The sequence below is a fragment of the Equus asinus genome, chromosome 8 (genome assembly GCF_041296235.1).
Source record: "Equus asinus isolate D_3611 breed Donkey chromosome 8, EquAss-T2T_v2, whole genome shotgun sequence".
Taxonomy (NCBI): Eukaryota; Metazoa; Chordata; class Mammalia; order Perissodactyla; family Equidae; genus Equus; species Equus asinus.
Window position 1 is genome coordinate 13365125 of NC_091797.1, and position 22721 is coordinate 13387845.

The following is a 22721-nucleotide window of genomic DNA, read 5'->3' on the forward strand; positions in this document are numbered from 1 at the left end:
GGGGAGGTGGTCCTCGAAGGTTTTTATTCCTAACATCTAGCATAGTATCTGACAAACCGAAGGCATTCTGTTTGTGGAGTTGAACGGCAATTGACTTGTTACAAATCTCAATTATTTGTGTATGTTTAAATTACCTAATTTGCATATAATTTGTGCACCTGTATTCCTACTGCAGCGGCCCAATGCCTGGGACACAGCTGGCACATGATAAACATTACATTGTAAACATGTAAAACAATAAATTTGCGTACATTAAATGGTTGACTCGATGGAGTAGGAATACAGTAAGAAAGCACTAAGGCCAAAGGACTTCCGGGCCCTGACAGGGAGAAAGAGTAGGATACTAGGGTGATGAGGGCCTTAAATTATCCAAATATCAATGAAAAACAGCAAAGATCTTCTATTAGCGCCCTGAGCACACAGCACTTCGTGTTCAGTGCTTAAATTCGTCCAGCTGAAAATACCTCACTTACTCCATCACCCTTCCTCCTTTCACAAGCTTTTGGAATAATTTCTAGCGTAGAAATGGAGTTGGTAGTGACCTCTAAGGGAAAATCAGAACCCCTAAGAAAAATCACGGTAAATCTATCACAAGGGAGTTCAGCTGTCCCACGTTTCGAACGCTTTTTTGGGTTGTTGCCTGATCTTGTCCAACTGCAGACCTTCGCTCCAGCGGTCCCCGTAGGCATTTAACCCTTTCAGCTAAAACCAAGGGGAACTAGAACCCTTTCAGAACCGTAGAGGAGACCGTTACGAGAGTGCGCTTCTGCCGTCCCAGCGTGGCCACACCGCCCTGCCACGCCTGGCACCGGGAGAGTCGGAGTTCAGGGCGTCGGACCTTCATTGTCGCTATTGCGCAGGCTCTGCGTTCCACGCAGGCTTATTAGGAAGAAAGGGGATAAAATTGCCCAGAGACACGTGAACCTGAGGGGACCAACCCCGGCCTCGGCTCCCCCACTGCATCGGATTCTGGAATTTACAATCACGAAAGTTCTATTATCTCGCGATTGGCTCCGCGGCCGCATGACATCATAGCGCTTGATTCAGCCCTCGGGCCCCGATTGGCTGGCCGCGCCATTGTGACGTCACGGTCAGCCCACGTTCTGATTGTAGATACCCGGCGCCTTCCTCTTCCCAACGCCGCGGTGCCTCGCTGCCGGCGCCTCCCTCCGACATCCTTCCCGGCTCGGGCTGCCACGGGTGCTCCTGCTGCCGCCTCGCCGCTTCTCCGAGCTGCTGCTGCCGCCCGTGGGGCCAAGAGGTAAGCCGTTAGCTCTTGGAAACTTCTCCCGGGGCCGCTGCTCGGCCATGACACCCGGGCGAGTGCGCGGCCGGGACGTGAGGGCTGCTAACCGCCGTCAGCTCCCGAACCCGGGACCGCGGAATAGCTGCCGGCGCGGGCCGCGCTCCGCCCGAGTGGCGGAGGAGCCTGGCCGGCTCCGGGGGTCCCCAGTCCGGCCTCCTGGGCTCGGACCTCGGGCGCGAGGCTGGGCGCCTCGGGAGTTTCCAGCGTGATGCTGTCGCACCTGCTCGGCGCGTGGAAGTAGCGGGCTGGCCATTTTGCACGCTGACAGCGCCGCGGGGGCACACACTGTGCCCAGACGAGGGGCAGGATGGATGGGCTTGTGCGCTCAAGTCCGCCCGCCCTGGCGGGATGAACTCGCGGATCGGAGGTCCAGGGCAGCTCCCGCTGAGAGGGAGAGCGCTCCTTCTTTGGGGAGAACAAAACCTGGGTGAGTTCGGAGAGCCTCTGCGGGGGCGCGGGTCGGGCGGGCACTAAGAGCCAGGGCGCGCCCGCCCTCGCCCCGCGGGGAGCTCCTGGAGCCAGCGATGCAGGGATCCTCCGACCTTTTCTTTTTTCTCTTCCTCCCTCCGTCTCTGCCTCCCGGCGGGAAGCTCTCTAGCCTGGGACCATTTCGGTTTTTATTAAAACCAGATAACCGCAGCCGCGGTCCTCGGGGATGGATGGGGCCGGTGGGAAAGCGCAGGGGCGGGGACTCGAGAGCGACCTGGGCGGCCCTTGGAGAGTCCGGGCGCCGGAGGGACGGGCGCGGCGCTGGAGCGGCTCAGGCCGGGGGAACCCCTGCGGTCACGTCTGTAGCGAGTTGTAAGGAAAAGTGCCGTTGTACAGTTTCAACGTCAGCGACACTCGTTCCCCCCCCCCCGCCCCCCCCGCCCCCCTCGCCCCTGCGTTGCTGCCGTCCCGCCCCGGGGTGGAGAGAGCCAGGACTGGAGCAAGAGTTGTTCTTTTAAACTGTCTCGCAACTGTTCCGTGCCCTTGTGTCTCAAGGGTGGTGGTTCCCCTCCTCCTGATTGCAGTTAAGCTCATCCCCCCGGCTTGCTGATTGCAGATTTGCAGAATGCATTTGGCCAACTTTGGGCTTGGGGGTGGGTCCTGTATGGAAGAATCCAGTGCATGACTTATTAACTGGGCTGGGGAACCTAGGGGTGCTGGCGAGGGAATTGTGAGGATACGTCAGCCTTAATTCTTTAATAGCGGGACCCGTGGCAGGAAGTGCTTTATAGGATTGTCCTGAAGAGCTGATGTTGCTGGTTGGGTTTTGTAACTTGTGCCCCTAACCACTGGATAGATAACCTGTTGGTTTGCACTTGTTTTGCTTGCATATCTCAGCCAGCAGCATTGGTGCAGAATCTACAGAAACAGACAAGCCAGTTTTGCATTCGATGGCAGTCGACGACCACTTGAAATTTCCATCTGCGGTTAGGGGACAAGTGGATCCCTTTTTAGTCAGCTCAGACGCTGCCCGGGATTCCCCGAGAAAGCTCCGCGCTGGAAAGAGAAAAGTCACTCTTGGCCCTTTTAGAGTCATACTCCAGATTATAACTTATCATTGCCAGGAACTTTTTCTGTACTGTTTCTCTTTTTGCATTTTATTTTTTCTTCCATTTCTAACTTAAGACAAAAGGGAAAATGTTATTGATGGTTACAGATGGCTGATTTAAAGAATATAGAACTTTGCTGAAAAGTGAAAGTAGAAAGCACGTTCAAATTTGATTCAGATTTTTCAAGAAAAATAACTCATAACTTCAGACACTGTCCTCACCCCCTTGACTCAATTTCCCTGTCTGTAAATGGGGGTTTTGTGTTGCAGAATTGCTATAGGGATTTCAGGAGGTAATAACAAATGAGAGAGCCCAGCATGGGGTATGCCAAATACTGGTTTGATCAGTGTTTCCTTCTTCCCTAATTTTTTTTCTTGGGGAAGGGGAAGTGAGGTTTAGTGGATGTGGCCAAGAACAAAGCTGTAGAATCTCAAATTGCTGGGAAAGTATTCAAATAAAACTAGGTTTTCATAGCCTCGAATTCCAGTATCCCTATGAAGTCACTTTTGAAAATGAGGTAAGAGAAATGAGATTTTTTTGTTTTGGTTAGAGACCTTAATTTTTGGATGTTTGATGTTTGCAAGGATCTTTTTTTTCAGTACCTCCTACCTTGTTCTATAATTATTGATTATCCTCCTGCTTCTAGAGGTGAGTATCAATCCTTGGGTGTCTTATTTCCAACATGAATTATACAAATCAAGGCAAAGCTGTTTACCTTCTGTTAGGGTAACTTGGATGCCTAAGTAGATGGTAGACTGTGAGTGATGGTTTTACTTCCTTGTTAGTCGGCCACATCCTTCCTCTCCCAAGAAATTTTGTCGTTATTTTGAATTCCTCCTCTGTGCCTACCAACTCTTCTGTGACTGATGGCATGATCTTTGCCTTATTACCCCATAAATAAGTCTTTCTTTGTCTGTGTTGTTTTAGGTATTATGGATGTGAGCACCTTCTTAGAACATCCCTGTAAGAGGTGTTATCCCTGACCCCTTTTTGTAAAGAATGGAGAACTAAGGCCTAAAGATGCCAAGTGACTTTTCCAAATTCACATAGCTCCGTCTCCTACGTCAAGCCTGTTCCTTGTCTGTCCTTGTACTGCTAGGATTTCTTCAGTGGGCCGTGTGCCATTTATGTAACTCTGTTACTCTGTAACTTAAAAATCTAACCTCGTGTCTAAAGGCCCATCTTCAAGCGATCTAAGATGAACGGCTTGTCATCTTTCAAATCTGCCTAAAATCTGTTCCCTTCTGTTAGCCCATACTTGATTCATTCTTTCTATTAATTCATTGCCTTGTCCGCTACTGAGTGTGTAGTGTGTGTGTGTGTGTGTGTGTGTGTGTGTGTGTGTGTTGGCGGGCAAGGTTGTCTATAAAGTGAAATGACACAGTTCCTGACTCCAAAGGGCATCTCAACTAGCTTACACTTTAATCCTTTTATACCCATGCTTAATCTACACTTTGGACCAAATGGGAGCCAGAAGCAGTTCTGGGGGCACTTGTCTCACTGTATCTAGAAAGCTGTGTGGCAGAGCTATCCGTGTGAGACATCTCAGTGCCAAGCACCGCCAAATTGGGTAGGATGCTTTCAGTGGGAGAGACAGAAAACCCAACTCAGAGGGGTTTAAGTGATCACCTGACCCGAAGAGTCTTGAGGGCAGAGGGCAGAACTTTTGGTCTGCTTCTCTGAAGTCCTCTCAGATGTTGTGTCCATAGCCTCGTTTTGCAAGGTGACCGCCAGCGACAGTCCAGGTGCGCAACCTGTCTCCCCGCCCATTACCGTGTTCTCATGTGGGAACTTCCCTTCCCACCGCCTTACAAAGAGGGTCCCTGGCCTTGAGCTGATAGACTTAGGCCTTGGTTCTTGAGGTAGTAACTAAAACAGTGGAAATCTGATAACCTGGGGCCCATCCCAGAACTGATGAGGTATTGGAGGAGGCCAGGGCAGTGATGAGGCCCCACCTGGAGCCACAGCCATAAGCACAGACCGAAGAGAGCTAATTGTACGCGCTTGTTCCTGGGATAAGATCTGTGGGATGTGGAGACCAGTTGGATTTCGAGGCTGAGAAGAGGAACGGTGCTCTTAACACACTGCGAGGTAGAGGAAGCATGGTATTCTAAAGGAGAAAGAGGAAGGGTTGTAATCAGGTGGGGATATCCTAAGGGCCCAGGCACATCTCCAGACAAGCCATTTCTTCCCCACCAGTCCTAACTCCTCTGCACAGGCTCTGTCGGCCACTTTTTTTTATTGCCCTTCTGCGAGTTTGTGTTTCCACCACATTTCATCCACTTTCAGAGACAGTTTTTCATATTTTAACATAGCGCGGTAGAGATGCAGCTTATAATCAGTGGCATCTGAGAATCATGGCAAGCACTTGTCCGCATTTTAAGATGTCTGAGGGGACTGGCCCCGTGGCTGAGCAGTTAAGTTCGAATGCTCTGCTTCGGAGGCCCAGGGTTTTGGCAGTTCGGATCCCGGGCGTGGACAAGGCACCATTCATCAGGCCATGCTGGGGCGACGTGCCACATGCCACAACTAGAAGGACCCACAACTAAAAATACACAACTGTGTACCAGGGGGTGTTGGGGAGAAAAAGGAAAAATAAAATCTTAAAAAAAGTCTGAAATCGGGATGCTTCCCACCTTTTAATGAAGTATCAGTGAGAAAAGGAAACTCCCCGTCTTGCTAAAGCTCCTGCGGCCAGTTGCTGGCAGAGCCAGGGGGTGAACACCATGGCTCCTGGGCTCCCTCAGTCAGCTGGGTTACCTCACCTCACATGCTAGGTATTAAAGTAAATGTTGCCTCCTGGTAAAGCATTATGGTAAAGCATGTGCATGTTTCTTTGTTTGTTACAAGTGAACTAATTTGAAATGGTTGGAAGGCAAAGTTGTTCAAGTTGGCTGCCTCATCCTTGGATAGAACCCGGCTGCCATGGTTTCTTGTTCTAACTTGCCACTGGCCATAGGAAAATCGACTCTGGGCGTTGGTCTCTTCTTTAAAAATGAAAGATGAAACTCTGGTGGTTTCCAGGCCCCTTTCAGAACCACTGTTTTTCATTTTCACTTTTGCTAAGAGCAAATCCTTGGTTTCTGTTTGGCCAGGCATAGCGAATGAAAGGTGGGAGCATTGAGGTCTTAGAAAGGTATGTGTCCGAGTCAGTGATGGAGGGGGCCGGCCCTGGAGAGAAGGGGCTAAGTTCGCGAGCTCCGCTTGGATGGCCCAGGGTTTCACTGGTTTGGATCCTGGGCGTGGACACGGCACCGCTCGTGAGGCCACGCTGAGGTGGCGTCCCACATGCCACAACTAGAAGGACCCACAACTAAAATATACAACTATGGGGCCGGCCGGTGGCGCAGGGGTTAAGTGCGCACGTTCCCTTCAGTGTCTCTGGGTTCGCGGGTTTGGATCCTGGGTTCGGACATGGCACCGCTTGGCACGCCATGCTGTGGCAGGCGTCGCACATATAAAGTAGAGGAAGATGGGCACGGATATTAGCTCAGAGACAGTCTTCCTCAGCAAAAAGAGGAGGATTGGCAGCAGATGTTAGCTCAGGGCTAATCTTCCTCAAATAAATAAATAAATAAAATATACAACTATGTACTGAGGGGGATGTGGGGCGAAAAAGCAAAAAAAAAAGATTGGAGACAGTTGTTAGCTCAAGTGCCAATCTTTAAAAAAAAAAAAGAATCAGTGATGGAAATACAGTTTTCTCTTCAAGAGGCTAAACAGAACTGCTGGACATGTTCTGGTCTAGCAAAGTGAGTTGGTTAGGAAGGTAACCTGACCTAATTTTAAGCTTCTGTAATAGAACCCCCTACCCAGCCACTCACACCCCTGACCCCTATTTCAACACGTAAGTGCTAGCATTACCAAACTGTTAGTTTCCCACTGGGCTCCCTCTGGTGTGTTTCCTCCACAGAAATATTTTTATTTGACTTGTATGCATTTGCTTTTAGAATTGTGTGGTCCCTGGGTTTAAAATAGTCAGACTTGGTGAGTGTTGAGAAAGACTGAATTCCCCCCAGCTTGCACCAGTCTTGTTTGAAGCACAGTGGTGTGGAATGTCTTAGATTCCTTATATCTTAAGTTAGACTTTTATACCTTTTGTTTGATGTCTTCTTGCTGAGCGGGATTTAGGAAGTAGTGTCTTATTTCGGATTTTTAGTGCTGGTACTGTCATGCTCTCTCTAGTTAGGAGAGTAACCATTTTCTTGAAACACACCTGCAGTTTCTAACTGTAATCCTTGTGCTAGGTTAGCCCCCTCCTGCTGGCACACGCTGGTTACAGGGTCCACCTCTGTTAAGTTCTGCCTTTGCCCTTTTCTTTTCCCATTGTCAGCAATTTCTCCCTGTCAGAACTAATCTCTTAGAATCCCGTACTCAACAAAGCTAATTAAAACCGTCCTGGAGAGAGTTGGCCGCTCAGGTCTTTATTTTACCTGAGTTATTCTGAACCCCAGAGTTCTGTTCCCCTTCTGTCTTGGCACAGCAAATGCTACTGTGCAGTAATTATTAGGAATTTCTCCTTCCCCAAAGAATAGTTCTCATGGTACCAAATTCAGTAATTGTTCATTGGCTTCCCTGGGAGTTTGGCCGTGTGGTGCCTGTCCCTCAGGGTCGTGTTCAGGGTACCTCTGCTTCCGTCTTTGGCAGAAGAAATAAATTACTGTAATAGTTACCGAAGTTGCTGACATCTCCATCTGCCCTCTTCGTGAGCTTGAGTTTGTGTCTAACAGAGCTTCCAAGCAGTTCTCCCTCCTGTGGATCGGAGGTGCGTTTATAAGACGGTCTACCATGCTTTCTTTTTGAGTAAGAAAGCTCTAGGAAACCTACTGAAGAAGGTGCCTTTCAGGTTAGCAGCCACACATCTGGACAGGGTTCCCGCCCTGCTATTTGGGGCTGTATTGGCTGGGGCGGGTGAGTCACTCCCGGTCTCTGAGGCTTCTGTGTAGAACTTGAGGGGACTGATACTTGTGCCTACTTTGGAGGATGGTCAAACCACCAGTATTATACCTGAAAGTTACGTGGGGACCGACTTAATTTGATGAGCATGGTAAAAAGATCCTCTGTTGTGTAGGATGCTCATGGAAGCATTGTTTATTATTAGCAAGAGATTAACAGTCTGTACAGTAAATGTCCTTCAGAGGAATAAATTGCACCACAGCTAGGCAGTGTCATACTTTGCGGCTTATAAAAGAATGAGGCTGTTCTGAGGGTACTGAGTCTATAGCTGCTCTGTACCGTATACCAGGCACACTGCTAAAATACTCTGCATATATTCGTTCATTTGGCCTCACCAAACCCCGTGAGTGGGTACCCCAGTTTCACAGATGAAGAAACTAAGGCACAGCAAAGTTAAGTGAGTTGTTCAAGGCTCCACAGCTAGTAGGTGGCAGAGCTGGGATTCACACCTGGGCAGGCTGGTTCACTGTGCTCAAAGCTACCTGCTGTGCTGTGCATCTGTTAGCCCTAACTAGTAATCTTTGCATTTGCAGCTCTGGATACAGAGCTAGGGGAAACAAAGTAGGGTTTCTTATTCAGTACATTTTGGAAGGTTGACAGTATAACCAGTGTAGGACTGTTGACAGCAACAAAACAAAGGTTTGGACAAAGACAGCTAAAGGGGACTAATATTGAGGTTCACTCCTTGAAAGGGTGACCTTCTGTTTCTTCTCAAACTCCTTTTTTAGATATTCTGAACTTAAGCCTCTTCTTTTTGGTGTAGTCAGAAGTGCAGCACACAGCAAGAGCTGTGTAATTATCGGTCTGAGAACTCGGTGTTCGAAAGCTGGCTGGATTAGCCTGACTGGTCAAGGGCGTCTAGCGGTGGCCTCCTTACCTGGCCCTGGCTCCACCTGGGCTTTATTAACAAGGTGTATAATCAGACCTGAGAGGTGTGGCTAGCAGGGAAGGGCACCTGAATCCTCCAGGGAGCTTCTGTCTCCAGATTGTCTGGTCTCCCTTGGGTGGAGGTGGAGTCCTGTGTGTTTGAGAACATCTCCTAGGTCATTCTGACAGGCCTCGTGAAGGGCCACGTGTTCAGGCTGAGATAGATGTTCCGCACCAAGTTCTCTTGGGAGTCTTAGACTCTTAGAACTTCTTCATTTTCTTTCTGGGTGTGGGTCACTGGGGTGGACATTTTGATGGCTATAAGCACCATAATTCCTAAAATAAGAGGATCACAAAATTCACAGAATGGCTTGTATATTAACATGGAATGTGACCAGGTGATGGAACAACTGTTGACTTTAGACACCCTTCTATAGAAGAGATGAATAAGTGATGACTAGATTGTGTTTGCTTTAAAAATACCACGTCGTAGCCGACTTACATTTTAACTCTGCCTGTCTCTCTCCTCGTTCACCCCCACACCCAAACAACAGTTACAAAATGTGGATGTTTAGATTGAGTTTAGAAAAAGAAACGTGTTTTCCTGTCACATGCCTTATTTATGTTCCACCGGTTTGAATTTAAATCTTTTAAGACATTTTCTCTTGGGGGGGGCGGGGTGCATGACTCATCTTTGTTAATTACGTTTCTCCGCCCTCCTTTACTTTCACCTGAGGCTGTAACACTGCCTTTGTAGATTTTGTACAAATTAGCATATCACTTGAGAGTCTGCAATCAGATAAGAATTATAAGTAGGTGCCCGTACCAGAAAAGTTGCTTAAAAGCCTTTTAAAGGTTTGTCTCCCCATTCTTTGCAGTGCAGTCTCATTTAGATCTTAGGAATATGGTTAAAATAGAGCTCAGTCTCTTTCAGCCCAGTCTTTCAGTGAATGGTTAGAGGCCTGCGTGGGCTCTTGATGTCCATGATCTGCTTTGGCCGTTGGCTGTCTTCTCTACAGCTGTGCTTCAGCTGAGAAGGTGGTTGCCCTGTGGAACTGGTTAGAGCTTCTTCAAAGAGCCCCTTAAAGGTAGCATCCCAGGACTTCTGTGTCCCAGGAGACTGCTGTAGATACCGTGGTTGCTTCATTTGCCCAGCAGCTCCTTTTTGTTTACTTTGCAAGAAGCAGTAGGTTTGGACTCGGCTCAGTGACCCCCAAAGGAAGGTGGCCATGACTGCAGTGCCTAGGGAGGTGGGTGCTTTTCATTGAGCCCCTGGTACAGTACTCCAAGCTTGACGTTGTTGTCTTTTTGAGAAATGGGACTGGCATATTTAATTGGGCTGCCCCAAACTCAAGATTTAGATGAATAGTTGCAAAGAACTGTTGGAAGACCAACTTCGATGGGTGATCTCCTTGCCCTTGGATTCAGTATCTGTCCACGCACCCATTGTGCATCTCAGATATTTATCTCTAATCTACTCCTTTCTTCTGAGCTCCAGATTCATAACTTCTTATCAGCTGCGTTCTCCCGCATGCCCTACAAACCTCTCTCTTCTTGGCCACCATGGTCAGGAGCGCTACCATCCACCGGTTTGCCCAAGCCATCAAGCTTCTCTCTCATCTACCACGTCCCTCCCTGCCTCTGTCCAGCTGTTAGTCAGCAAGTATTGTCCATTCAGGCTCTGCTCTGTCCCTCTCCGCTGCCCTCCCCGCCCCCATTGTCCAGTCTTCACAGCACATCAGTCCCTTCCTGGCTGACTACAGTTTCTCACTGGCTCTTTTCTGTCTCCCTGTGTTCTGGTCCCTACTGTATAGTCAGTTCTGTAATCTGTGCTAATGGCTGGGTGCAGGTGTGTATGCCTTGATAGCCTGAGAATATATATACACCTCAGATGAGCCCACCTGGGCTGGGGACTCTGGAGGGCCGGCTTCCTAGCTTAGCGTTGCTGTTCCCCCCTCCAGGCTGAGAGAGCAGAGCAACAACAGCCTTCAGGCCGTCCCAATTGCAAGACATCCCACCTGCCCAGGAGCAGAGGGGACCTGCTATTATTTTAAAGGGCCTTGTTTATTTGCATATTAACCTTGTAGAGCTTTCAGGTGACTGTGCCAGTGATAGACCACACTGATGGCACCATGTCCAAGGAAGGAATAGAGTGAACTCTGGTATCTAGGCTCCCAGCTGTCCCATGATCAAATAGTAGTGGAAACTGACGCTCTTTTTTAGCCTTATTTTGGTTGGCCACAGTGTTGAGCCAAGGTTAAAGTAGACCATATGCGTTGGACAGAGCCTCTCCATGTCACTAGCCACATGGTCTTTCATTCATTGATTGTTCACACTCGCTCACCATTGAGGATTTCTGTTTGCTACTCTCTGCTAAGAACACCGATTGGCAGAGATTATAATCCAGTAGAAGAGGTAAGCTATGTACCTGAATCAATAGGTAATTATTGGTACTGTGGGTATGGCCATGTATGTTGCAGTTAGGCTTGACTGCAAGTGACAGAGATCCAAAAATAATAATGGCTCCAATGATGGGATCTCAAAACAAGGGAGAAGTTTGTCTCTCCCATAAGGCTGGAGAGGGGGTCCAGGACTGAAATGACCAACCGTAGGCTCCTACTAGCTCGCTATGCATCAGCCTTAGAGTGTGGCCCCATCTTCCAGGCAGCAGGATGGAAGAAGAGACCAAGAAAGTAAAGGGGACAGTGGAGTCATTTGTGCTTTCTCTTAGGAAGTTCCCAGAAACTGCCCCTAGACAATTTTTCTTATGTCTCCTTGGGCAGAACTTAAACATGTGGCCGCATAAATCTGCAAGAAAGGCTGGAAAATTTTGTCTTGATTCTGGGTAGCTGTGGGAGATTAAAAGTCCTGCTACTCTACAGAATTGGGCAACAACCACCAGTCTGTACCACAGGTGGTGGATGAGATTGACAGTCGCGCCCACATGGAAGTTAGAGTCTGTTGGAGGATACTGACAAATGAACAGCTATTCATACTACAGTGATGAAGAGTGAGAGAGTGTAGGGTAGGGTGAACCTCGGGCTTCAAGGAAGCAGAAGATAATACTGGAGGAGGATTTGGAAATCATGGAAGGCTTGAAAGTAAAATTAAGTGGTTTAGCCTTAATTCTTTAAACAGCAGGGAACCAGTTAACATTTGGTATCAAAGGCCTCACATGATCTTCTTGACAGCAAAGCCTGCATCTTGTTTAACTTTTACCTGTCCTGCTGCCTCGTATCGAGCAGTTGTGGTCAACAGAATAATGGCCCCCACAAAGATGTCTGTGTCCTACTCCATAGCACCTGTGAATATGCTCGGTTACAGGCAATGGGGCGTTAAGGTTGCAGGTGGCTTAAGGTTGCCAAACAGCTGACTGAAATAGGGAAGATAGCCTAGATTATCCAGGTGGGCCCAAGGGCGATCACAAGGGGTCTTACCTGTGCAAGAGGGAGGCAGAAGAGAACTAGAAAGATGGCGGCGTGAGGAGACTTGGCTCAGTGCTGCTGGCTCTGAAGGTGGAGGAAGGGACCAGGAACCATGACATGCAGGCAGCCTCTGATGGCTGGAAAAGGCGAGGAAAAGGATGCTCCTCTTGAACCTCCAGAACGGACCGCAGCCCTGCCAACACCTTGATTTGAGTTCAGTGAGACCGTTCTGAACTTCTGATCTCCTGCACTGTAAGATAAATTTGGGTTGTTGTAAACCATTAAATTTGTGGTAAGTTGTTACAGCAGCCATACAGAACTAATACCGCGTCGGTGCTTGTTTGCTGAGTGAATGAGATCTCTGCTTTAAGAGATCAACGAGACAGATTCATGTATTAGATGCTTTGGGTAGAAGGAAGTTCTGGAGGCCAAGGAGTTTGCAGAAGGAAGTTCTGTAAAGAGGTGACGAGGATGAGACAGGAGAGGAGTAGGAGGGTGGGGGAGATGGGAGGGCTGAAATTGCAGAGTCGTGACAGGACGAAACCCTGGGTGGCCTGGTGTCCAGTGCAGAGCAGGGATCGAGCATGCCTGCCGGACTGGATTCCTGGGAGGGTTACAGGGCTGTAACAGAAGTAAGGGAGTCAGAAGGAAGAGAAGGTTGTGAGGGAAGCGTGATGAGTTCAATTTGTGGCTTGCTGAGTGTGAGGTTCAGGGCACCACGTGTCTGTAGGTGGAGAGAGTGAGGATGGAAACTGGTCCTGAGGCTGGGATTGGGGATACAGGATTGGGTGTCATTGGTCATGATTTATGTATACCCTTTCTTTCTTTTTTTTTTTTTTTCCTGAGGAAGATTAGCCCTGAGCTGACTACTGCTAGTCCTCCTCTTTTTGCTGAGGAAGGCTGGCTCTGAGCTAACATCCATGCCCATCTTTCTCTACTTTATATGTGGGACGCCTACCACAGCATGGTGTGCCAAGCAGTACCATGTCCACACCCGGGATCCGAAGCAGCGAACCCCGGGCCGCCAAGAAGCAGAATGTGTGAACTTAACCGCTGCGCCACTGGGCCGGCCCCCACGTATACCCTTTCTTTACCTTTCTCCAGTGAAGAGACTCAGCAACCCTTTTGAAGAATCCAGTATGTCACATTCCTTAAAATTAAGAAATTTTTCCTGGTGTTTTGCCTAAATTATTTTTCCTGCCATTTGAATTCTGTGATCCCTTAGGTCTTTTTGGTAGATAAATTAATACTAAATAAATAAGTTTTTAAAAACTAAATAAAAATAACATAGTTCTGTAACTTTCCCTTGCATATTTTACCCTGTGCAGCATGTCATCTTCCCAGAAGTCTCTCTGGCTCTGGTTGGTCTCTTTGTCACCCAGCCAGTCACTTGGGGTCACATGCTCCTCCCCTCTGCATCCTGACACTGTCAGATCTCACCCACAGAGTCGGGGAGGATGGAGGTCTGAACAAAACTTGGCTTTGTGCTGGAAGAAGGGAAATGAGTGGTACTTGATATAACATTTCCACATCTGTTTTTAAAAATATACGCTTGTTTTAGACATGGTCGCTTCCTGAAAGTTGTTGGTTTCTGAATTCCTTTGTTCTTCATCATGAACTTGGTTATAAAGATTGAAATTGCAGCCTATTTCCTGAGAAACGGGAGAGACCATTTCAGAGCAACTGTGTCGAAAGTACTGATGTGGAGGAGATTTTCTCCGGCACGGCGTTGCCTTCCCACGGGTCTGCTGATGCTGTTCTGTCTCTGATCGCTGTCCTCCTCCTTGGTGGCATTTGCACCATGTAATTTAAGCTTGCAAGTGAAAAGGAAGATTTTTCAATGAAGACTGTACTGAATAGAATTTAAAAATTTTTAAAGCCTATAATGATAGGAGATATGACTAAGAAAGTAAGGACTTCCATAAGCCACACATGAAAACCACTTTAATTTCGAGTTACTTATATTTTATTCTCCAGAAAGGGAAGTAAGATTGAAACAAGAGATCCCATTACTTCTAAGTTGACCAACTAAACTTTGTTCTTTCTTTCCCTTGCCCTTTAATTTGATTAGAATCGGATTTATGTGTGCTGAGTTGTGGGCTGTCATTTACCTTAATCAGTGTCTCTTGAAGACACAGCCCCCAGAACATCCGAGTGCCACACGATGAAGCCACCTTGGGAAGGAGGAGGCGGGGAGAAGGTGTTGGTCCTGTGCTTCAGGCCCATTGTTAACATTTCAGCTGTATCGTCCACTGTACACACGGTCGTGATTTTCTTTTTTCTTTCTTGAAATCTAGTTGTTCCCCCAAATGAGACAGTTTCCTTGGCTTACAGGCATTTCTCTATAATGGTTTCTAAACTAGGAGAGCAAACAGAGAAAACCTTTTGTAGAGAGAAGCGTGCAGACTTATGCTCTGTGGCCACGACCTGAAGGTGAGTGCTCCGTGCTCTGCTTTGAAAGAGCTGAGTTTCTTTGCAGCAGATGGGGAGGGTGTGATGTCCCCTCGTAGCAAGTAAGAGTTAAGGTCCACACAGGATTGGTTCTGCCGTTGACACTGCTCTCTTTCAGAGGAATGCGCTTCTAAACGATGAAAGTCATGCTTGCTACTCTTAGGTGAAATGCTATGCCGCTCCTAGGTGCTTATTTTGAAAGAGAAGGGGGTGTCGTGTGATTTTCCTCCTCTTTTATGCATATATTTTCTGTCTGTCTCCTTTTCTTGCTTCAGCTGAGACTCTGCTTTCCTTCTGGTAATTATATTCCTGAACAACGTCAGGGCCATCCCTGCAACCGACGCTGCATTTAGAGGAGGAAGGCAGGTGGCCCCGCCAGCCCCTGGTGCTGACAGTGGCTTGTGGCCCTGCTGCAGCCTGCAGGGGAAGAGGGCTCTCCCTCTGAGGAGTGGAGTTGGAAAGTTTTAGGAAACCTCCTACTGATGCTACTGATTAGCAGAATGAGTCAAAGACACTAGGACTTGGCAAGCAGCCCGGGGTTTCACAGGTTCAGGTCTGAGGCACAGACCTAGTGCCACTCATCAGGCCATGCTGTGCCACTCATCAGGCCATGCTGAGGTGGCATCCCATATAGCAGAGCCAGAAGGACGTACAACTAGAATATACAACTATGTACTGGGGGCTTTGGAGAGAAAAAGAAGAAGAAAAAGAAGATTGGCAACAGATGTTATCTCCTGTGCCAATCTTTTAAAAAGGAAAAAGAGAACTGGCTGACAGATTGAAGCGTTTGGGCCTGGAGTCTTAAAAAAAAAAAAAAAAGAAAGAAAGAAAAGGAACTCGGACTTTCTGAAAATTGTACAACTGAGGTGATGGGCACGCAAATGAAAAGTGTCGTTTGTTTTTGGTGAGGAAGACTGGTCCTGAGCTAAGATCTATGCCCATCTTCCTCTATTTTGTATGTGGGATGCTGCCACAGCATGACTTGATGAGTCGTGTGTATGTCCACACGCAGGATCCAAACCTGCGAACCCCAGGCCACTGAAGTGGAGCGCGCAAACTTAACCACTGTGTCACCGGTCCAGCCCCAAAAGTGTGGTTCTTAAAAGGTGTTTTGTTGTGGCAAGTTGAAGTCAGGAAAATGAATTTTGACTTTAATTCTGAGCCAGCGGTCTCTCATTTGCGCTCTCGATATATACACACTCCAGCATTTCTATAGTGGTTGACGAGTGAATACGTTCTATTTGCAGAACTACCTGTTGTGATTAGCCACAGGAAATTTGCATCTCTCATTATTGATGACTTAAGCTTTTAGTTTTTGTTGATAAGAGTTTCCATGAGGAGTATCCTCGTTTGAAGGGGAGTTAGTATCATGCTTTCAGAAACTTCCGGAGTTTTTACACCCACATAGTAATGTGGAAATCAGCTTGACCTGCTTGATTGGTGTTGAGTGTCTCATAGTACCATACCACATGTCATTTGATGACTTAGTGGGGGCTGGTGAGAATTTATTTGAGTACTTTAAATTATAATCTGTTTATTATCAGTTTATTCATTATTGTTAGCTTGCTTTCAAAATGACTATATTTTCACAAACCTCAAGTATTTAAGTGTACTCTGTTTAAACTCTGTGTCCTCCATTAAATTTAACTCCTAAAGTCAAGTATAAAGACACATTTCTTTGTGAGGTGTGTTTGGAATATTTGCCTTTAAGTTGGGAATCTAAATTTATAATGTCTTTTTGGAAATAAAACCTTATAGAGCGGAAAAAAATTCTGTACACAATTTTTCATACAGCAGCTCTCAAACTTTTTGGCGTTAGGACCTACACTTTAAAAAATTATTAAGAATCTCAGGGAGCTTTTGTCTATGTGGGTTATACCTGTTGGTATTTCCTGTCTTAGAAGTTTTTAATTATTTTTCAATAAAAATTTTAAATAATTAGTAATTCATCTAAAAATAATTAGCCCTTTACATGATAACATAATCTATATTTTCATGAAAAATATATTTCCCAAACCAAAAAAAATTAGTGAAAACAGGCCTTTTTGCCAACGTATTATATATATGGCTTAATGAAAGACAGCTGGCTCTCTTTGCTGCTTCTGCATTCCGTCTGTTGAGATCACATATCCTGTAGCCTCAGGGACACTTTACAATGATGAGAGAGATGAGACTGAAAATGTAATCTCTTAGTAGTATTATGGATATGGTTGTGACTTCACAGAACCCCTGAAAAGGGCCCCAGGACCCTCGGAGGTGTCTGCTCTACACTTTGAGAACCTTGTTCTAAGCAGATCCTATTTACTGTATTTTTAAATAAGGACCGCCCTTCTACTCAGCTAAGAAAACGTCATTTTTTTTTTTTCCTGTTTCAGCAGCTATTGCCTCTTCTGCCTCCTGCCTGAGTAAATTTCTTGCTTTGTGCCACAGGATCTCTGAGTGTCACTTTATATTTGAACTTCCTCAGGTGGCCTGGTTTTGGTCGTTTGTCAGATGTATCTGTCGGGTACCCTATTTGGTAGGATGCTATTTAAAAGTAAATTCATGTCCTCTAACAACACTGGTTGTCTACGTGGTTGCTCTTTGGGAGGACTATAGTGGTCAGTTTTTAAAATAAAAGTCCAGAGCAGAAAAAGGAGTAAATTAAGAGATTAAGGTCTCAGTGTAGTGTCAGTAGCTTTTTATTTTTTTTTTATTTTATATGTTTTTTTTTTACTCCCTAGATCCCCTCAGTATATAGTTGTATATTTTAGTTGTAGGTCCTTCTAGTTGTGGCATGTAGGATGCCGCCTCACTGTGGCCTGACAAGCGGTGCCATGTCTGCGCCCAGGATCCAAACTGGCGAAACCCTGGGCTGCCGCAGCAGAGCGCACGAATTTAACCACTCGGCCACGGGGCAGGCCCCCATCAGTAGCTTTTTCGATGTTCATTTAATTTTTTTCTTTACCCCATTCTCTTTGCTGTCTGTGCAGTATAATATTTGGGCCTTTAGACTGGCTGTCTTTGGGAGTAGTTTTAAAAATAACTAGTTCATCTCTGTCTGATAGATACGTGACTTTTTTCCTGGTGATTTTGGACAATGCTGTTGCTTTGGTAAAATTTTGCTGCATCATGTCCCACATCTCTACCTTGTGCTATTTACCATTTAGCCTTTGTGATTTGATGTGTCACCAAAAGGTTGCTCTGGCCATTTTTGTATAATGTCTCATCATGTCGAGCTCTCCGTTGGGGACTAGTAAACGCTGCATCTGCCTTCCCTTTATTTTACTCCGGGGAATTCTTTCAAGATGTTTATAACCTCAGGTTCTGTGATAATCTGAATCAGGTGCTGGTGCATATTGAGACATTCTGTTTCTAGATACTGAGATTTTTCTATGGGATATATTTTGCACTGTCCAATATGATAGTCACTGGCTACAGGTAGTTACTGAGCACTGGAAATGTGGCTAGTGCAACTAGGAAACTGAGCTTTTAGTTTAATCTAATTTTAATTTACATTGAAATAGCCACATGTGGCTTTCATTGGACAGTGTAACTCCAAGGGTTTCTGGCAGCTTCTTTTTAATGACTCCTGCCTCTCTCATTCTTGGCCTCAGAGGTTCTTGAGGCTCATCTGTTCATTTCTACAAGAGTTTTGTACATTTTTTCGATTTGAGAGTGTTGTAGCAGGTGAGTTTCACTATCTGTAGCCAGGAATGGAGCTACGGGGAATATTGGAGGTGAAAAAGTGGAGACAGTTGATAGTGGCTGCTTTTTATGAGATCTTGAGATGGTTCTAGATGAGATTCCAGGGGAAAGCAGGATTAAGGGAGGGATTTTTAGGTTGGGCAGACTTAACAGATTTGTCAACAGAAAAAAAGGATCCTGTAGAGAGAGGAAATAGAAGGTAAAAGGGGAAATGGGAGTTGAATAAAGTCTTGAAAGACTTGGGAAAGGATGTGGAGAGCAAGTTGGTGGATGGACGCCACTCTGAATTGGAAGGGAAAAGAGTGACTTTCTTTTCAAGTACTTGGATTTTTGTTCTTGAACTGAAAGTTGCATAAAATTAACCATTTTAAAGTGGCAGATCAGAGGCATTTAGTTCATCCACACTGTTGTGCTCTGACCACCTCTCTCTAATTCCAAAACATTTTCATCTCCCCCACGGGAGACCCTGAGCCGGTTATCAGTCACACTCTATTCTCCCTTCCCCCACAGCCTCTGGGCAACCACTAATCTTTCTATCTTTATGGATGTGCCTCTTCTGCCTGTTCAATATAAATAGAACCCTATAGTATGTAAGCTTTTGTTTCTGGCTTCTTTCACTTAGCGTAATGTTTTCGAGGTTTATCCCCATTGTAGTGTGTAAAAAGGGACATGACATTTTACAGAGAGGAAGTTTTAAGAAATTCTTATTGACAGCCTGAATCTCAGCAAAACAGTTCAGCCAGTTAGATTTACCTAGGATTTAGGCTCCATAGGGGTGGATGTGACTTCAAGAGTATTTGTGGAATGAATGACTGTGAGGTCCAGTTTGAGCAGGGAAACGCCCCCAGGGCCAGAGCTGGGAGGGTGGGGTGTCAAAGGTCTGGGTCTGGTGGTGGAGATCGCCAGGAGCAAATTTACTACCTGTGGAGGTGTGGGGAGGAGGAGTGGGTGGGTAGGAACTTGCTTTAAGAGGGGAAGGAATATCCTATTTTAAAATGGGGTAAATTTGGGGTCCACAGTTAGAGAAAACATGTGGAACCACGAGCCCATCTTAAGTGGGTTGGTCAGAGTCATCCATAAGTGCCTGCTGCAGTGAGCAGGTGGACGGACCAAGTGTCTAAGGAGGCAGGTGAGGCATAAGGCTCGGTGATCTTGTTCTGCTCTGCTGCTCTGAGGGCTTCTCACTTAGTTGGGAGCCGAGTGGTGGAAAGCAGACCTTGAGTTTCTTTCTGCTTCCTTTGATGAAGGTCGGCAAAGCTGAGTCAGCCATTCTGGTTGGTGCCAAGAGCAGTGATGGAGGCCGGCAGTATGGCCAGCAAGGCCGACACTGGGCCCAGCTGTCTCTCCCAACTGTCTACAGAATAAAGGTCAAAGGACTTACTGGCTTGCAAATTCTTCCCCATTTTGTCCCCAGTCTGCTGTCCAGCCTCATGACCCAGCACACCACTTATTCCACAGCTATGTAATGGGTACCTGCTGTGTGCCAAGCCTGAGCTGATGCTACATGGTGAACCCAGACAGACACAGCCCTTGTCCTCAAGGACTTAGATACTAACCAAATGTTGGTTTGTATTTGGGGTGTGATTAGAGTGTAAACAGAGGGACCTGACCTGGCCTGGGGCTTTCGGGGAGGAGTCAGGCAAGACTTCTCTGAAGTAAACATCTTGCAGCAGAAGTTTACAGCATAAATAGGAATAAGAGGGACGTGGGACAGGTACGTAGGATCTGCCCAGGTAAAGGGCGCGGTGGAGAAGGTGGAAGGAAGCAGGTGTGGTCGACGCCGGTGAGCAGGAGGGGAGGGCAGAAGTTGGGCCGGGGAAGCAGGTATGAGCCAGTGCCTAAAGGTGGTTCTGAACTAAGCAGGGATTGTAGACTCTATCGGCAGAATGAGGGAACACAGCTGAAAGGCTGCAGGCAGAAGTGGCTCGATCAGTTTTGGTGGTTTAAAGAGAACTCTGGCGCAGTGTGGAGATGGATCGGAGGGAAGGAGTGGATGTCTGGAGGCCAGCCGGGAGTCCACGTGAAAGAAAACAGTGCCCTTGTCTTGGACGGTGATGCAGAAGGGAAGATGCGGATGTTTCTGAGGTACTTGGGAGATAGCATCCACAGGCTCAGAGATGACTGAGTGGCTCTGGTACCCTGCTCCTCTGGAACCTGCTGTATCCTTTCATGCCTCTTTTCATGCTGGGACTTCAGCTTGAAATACCCATCAACATTCTGTCTCATCGGCCGTCTGCCTTGTAAAATCCTTAAAACCTGGTCACATGCCACTTGTGGGAAGGCTTCCCTCTTCCCCTGCTCAGAATCCATCCAGTTAGCAAATATTTTTGGAGCATTCCCTAGTTTTAATGTGCTTTAAATCACTGCTGACTGGTTTTCTAGTGAAGGCAGAGTGTTCTCTCACGCCAGTTAGACGATTGCTTTAATAAAGTTGAGGTAGAATTTGGAAACTGTCCTCAGGCCCGCTCAGCATCTCAGTTCTTCCCAGAGCGTGGCAGCCCCACTCCTCCTGCTCCTTGGCTAACACTTTCCTTCACGTGGAACACCTTTCCTGCATTCTTTGGCCTCCCCACACCTGCTGATGCTTTAAGGGGCAGTTCGAGCCCCACTCTTCTGGAACCCTCTCTTGCTGTCCTCTCGCACACCTCTCCCTGTTCACCACGGCCCTCACCCCGGGGCTCTCCCTCTCTTTTACTGGGTGCTATTGTGGTATTAATTTGCTGTGCATGTGTGAGTCCAGTTATTTTGGGCAATTACAGACTCTTTCAGGTCCACTCCATCCAGAAGAGCACTTATAAATAGTTAGCACACAGAAGTATCTACAGATGGCTCACGATCGTCATGAATTCCCATAGGTGATAGATAAGATATGGGCACTTTTTAAAAAACCAGCATTTGGATGTATCATACATTTGGCTTATGACACAGTAATGGGCATCTTAGCCTAGAGTGTATGTTTTAGTTTGAAGAGTAATACCCAAATGATTCTGCTTTGCTGTATCTTTCTGGAAGTTTTCTTTTTGAATAGGACATCTCAGTGCAGGGGAGGCCGGTCGGTGGTAAAGCCGGTGTGAAACAAACGGCATTTTGGAGGATAAGTTGTCAACTGACGTTCCTAGAAGAACTGAACGGTGGGATAGGGTTTTCACGTTAGAAAGTTGGGAGACTAGAGACCTTTAACCCAGGGCTTTTCTGAGTTTTTTTCACTCTGTGTGGAATAGGGCTATCAGTGTTCAGTAAAAGTCCTTGGCCTCACAGTAGTCTATATTTCCAGCCATTGGATGGAGAGAATGGCTTATGTGTGCAAAACCCCACACGCCTTTCCTTGTGTTTGCACATCTTTGAAAGTTCTTCCTTATATCAAACCGCAAGCTAGTACTGTTCCTTCTTTGATCCCCTTTGGAGATGGAGAAATTCTGATTTTTTTTTTATGATAGCTCATTCCTCAGCTTCTTGTCTTGATCTAAGACTAATTATGGCAAACCACTTGCCAGAGGCGTGTTTTTTTTTTTTAATCTTTTAACTCTATATATCCATGTTTTTAAAATGTATTTAATTACATAAATTTATGTAATTAATATCTAGAGAGAGGTCTACAACTGATTTTATTGTATGCTGCATATCCATCGTGTGAAGGGACACGGGAAAAACCCATTGCTCATCCTGGCTCTAGAAACAGATCAGTACAGGACATGGCGGACACATTTCTCATTCTGTATCGTGTTGTCCTCCAGAACACTCAAACCAGAAGTTTCCACTTGAGATTTTTTCAGTCATAGCCTCCCTGAAATGACATTATCACCGTTACTTGCTTTTATGTCATTTCTAAGCATGCCTGTGACCTGAGAATTAATGCAACCTCCTTTATGCTGTCTACAGGACACCAGACTCTTTCTGGTGATTCAGTTGAGTGGGGAAGGAAAACCGCCTCAAGTGTGTGCTCCATAAGCGTTGTAACCAGTTGTCACCCTTGGCTCACTGGCACACTGCCTTGTACACCGTTGTCTGGTTGTTAGGTTGCCTTGGACATAGCTTATTCCTCACAAAACCTTGGTTTATTACTTGGGGCCCAGTGGTGTGTTACAGGCACTTGTGAGTTGCTAGTTTGATGCACTTTCCGATTTTCCTAGCAGACTCGGTTCTGCTCAGTGTAATTTCACAAGAGGCATTAAGAGCTCAGGTTGTGGGTCCAAGCAGGCAGGTTTGAATCCCATAAACCGGGGACAGGCTCGGGATCATGTGCTGTGACTTCTAGTCTGTGAGCCTCCATTTCCTCCTCTGCAAAGTGGGAAAAATAATCCTTCGCAGGGTTACTGAGGAGATTAAATAGTGCACATGAAGTGTGGGGTAGTGATGCGTAGCGCACGCTGTGTCCCCCGTTAGTTACTGTGCGGACTATTATCGTCGTTATGTTTTCTATTTTTAATGATGCTACCAGCCTGAAGCCACGGACTCTCCATAGAATGAATATTATGGTTTCGTAATGAAATC

The 22721-nt window shown here is 46.6% G+C and overlaps 1 protein-coding gene across 3 annotated transcripts in view; it reads left to right on the forward strand.

Annotated features, from left to right (window-relative positions):
• The first annotated feature begins 742 nt into the window (after window positions 1-742).
• Window positions 743-22721, forward strand: part of ELOVL5 (ELOVL fatty acid elongase 5) — a 68125-nt gene continuing 46146 nt past the window's right edge. Inside the window, exon 1 of one of the 3 annotated variants that reach the window (XM_014863863.3) lies at window positions 743-1261. The gene's annotated coding sequence lies outside the window, so the exon portion shown is untranslated. The remainder of the gene's footprint in view (window positions 1262-22721) is intronic. The other 2 variants (XM_014863864.3, XM_044776874.2) reach the window with 2 other exon arrangements.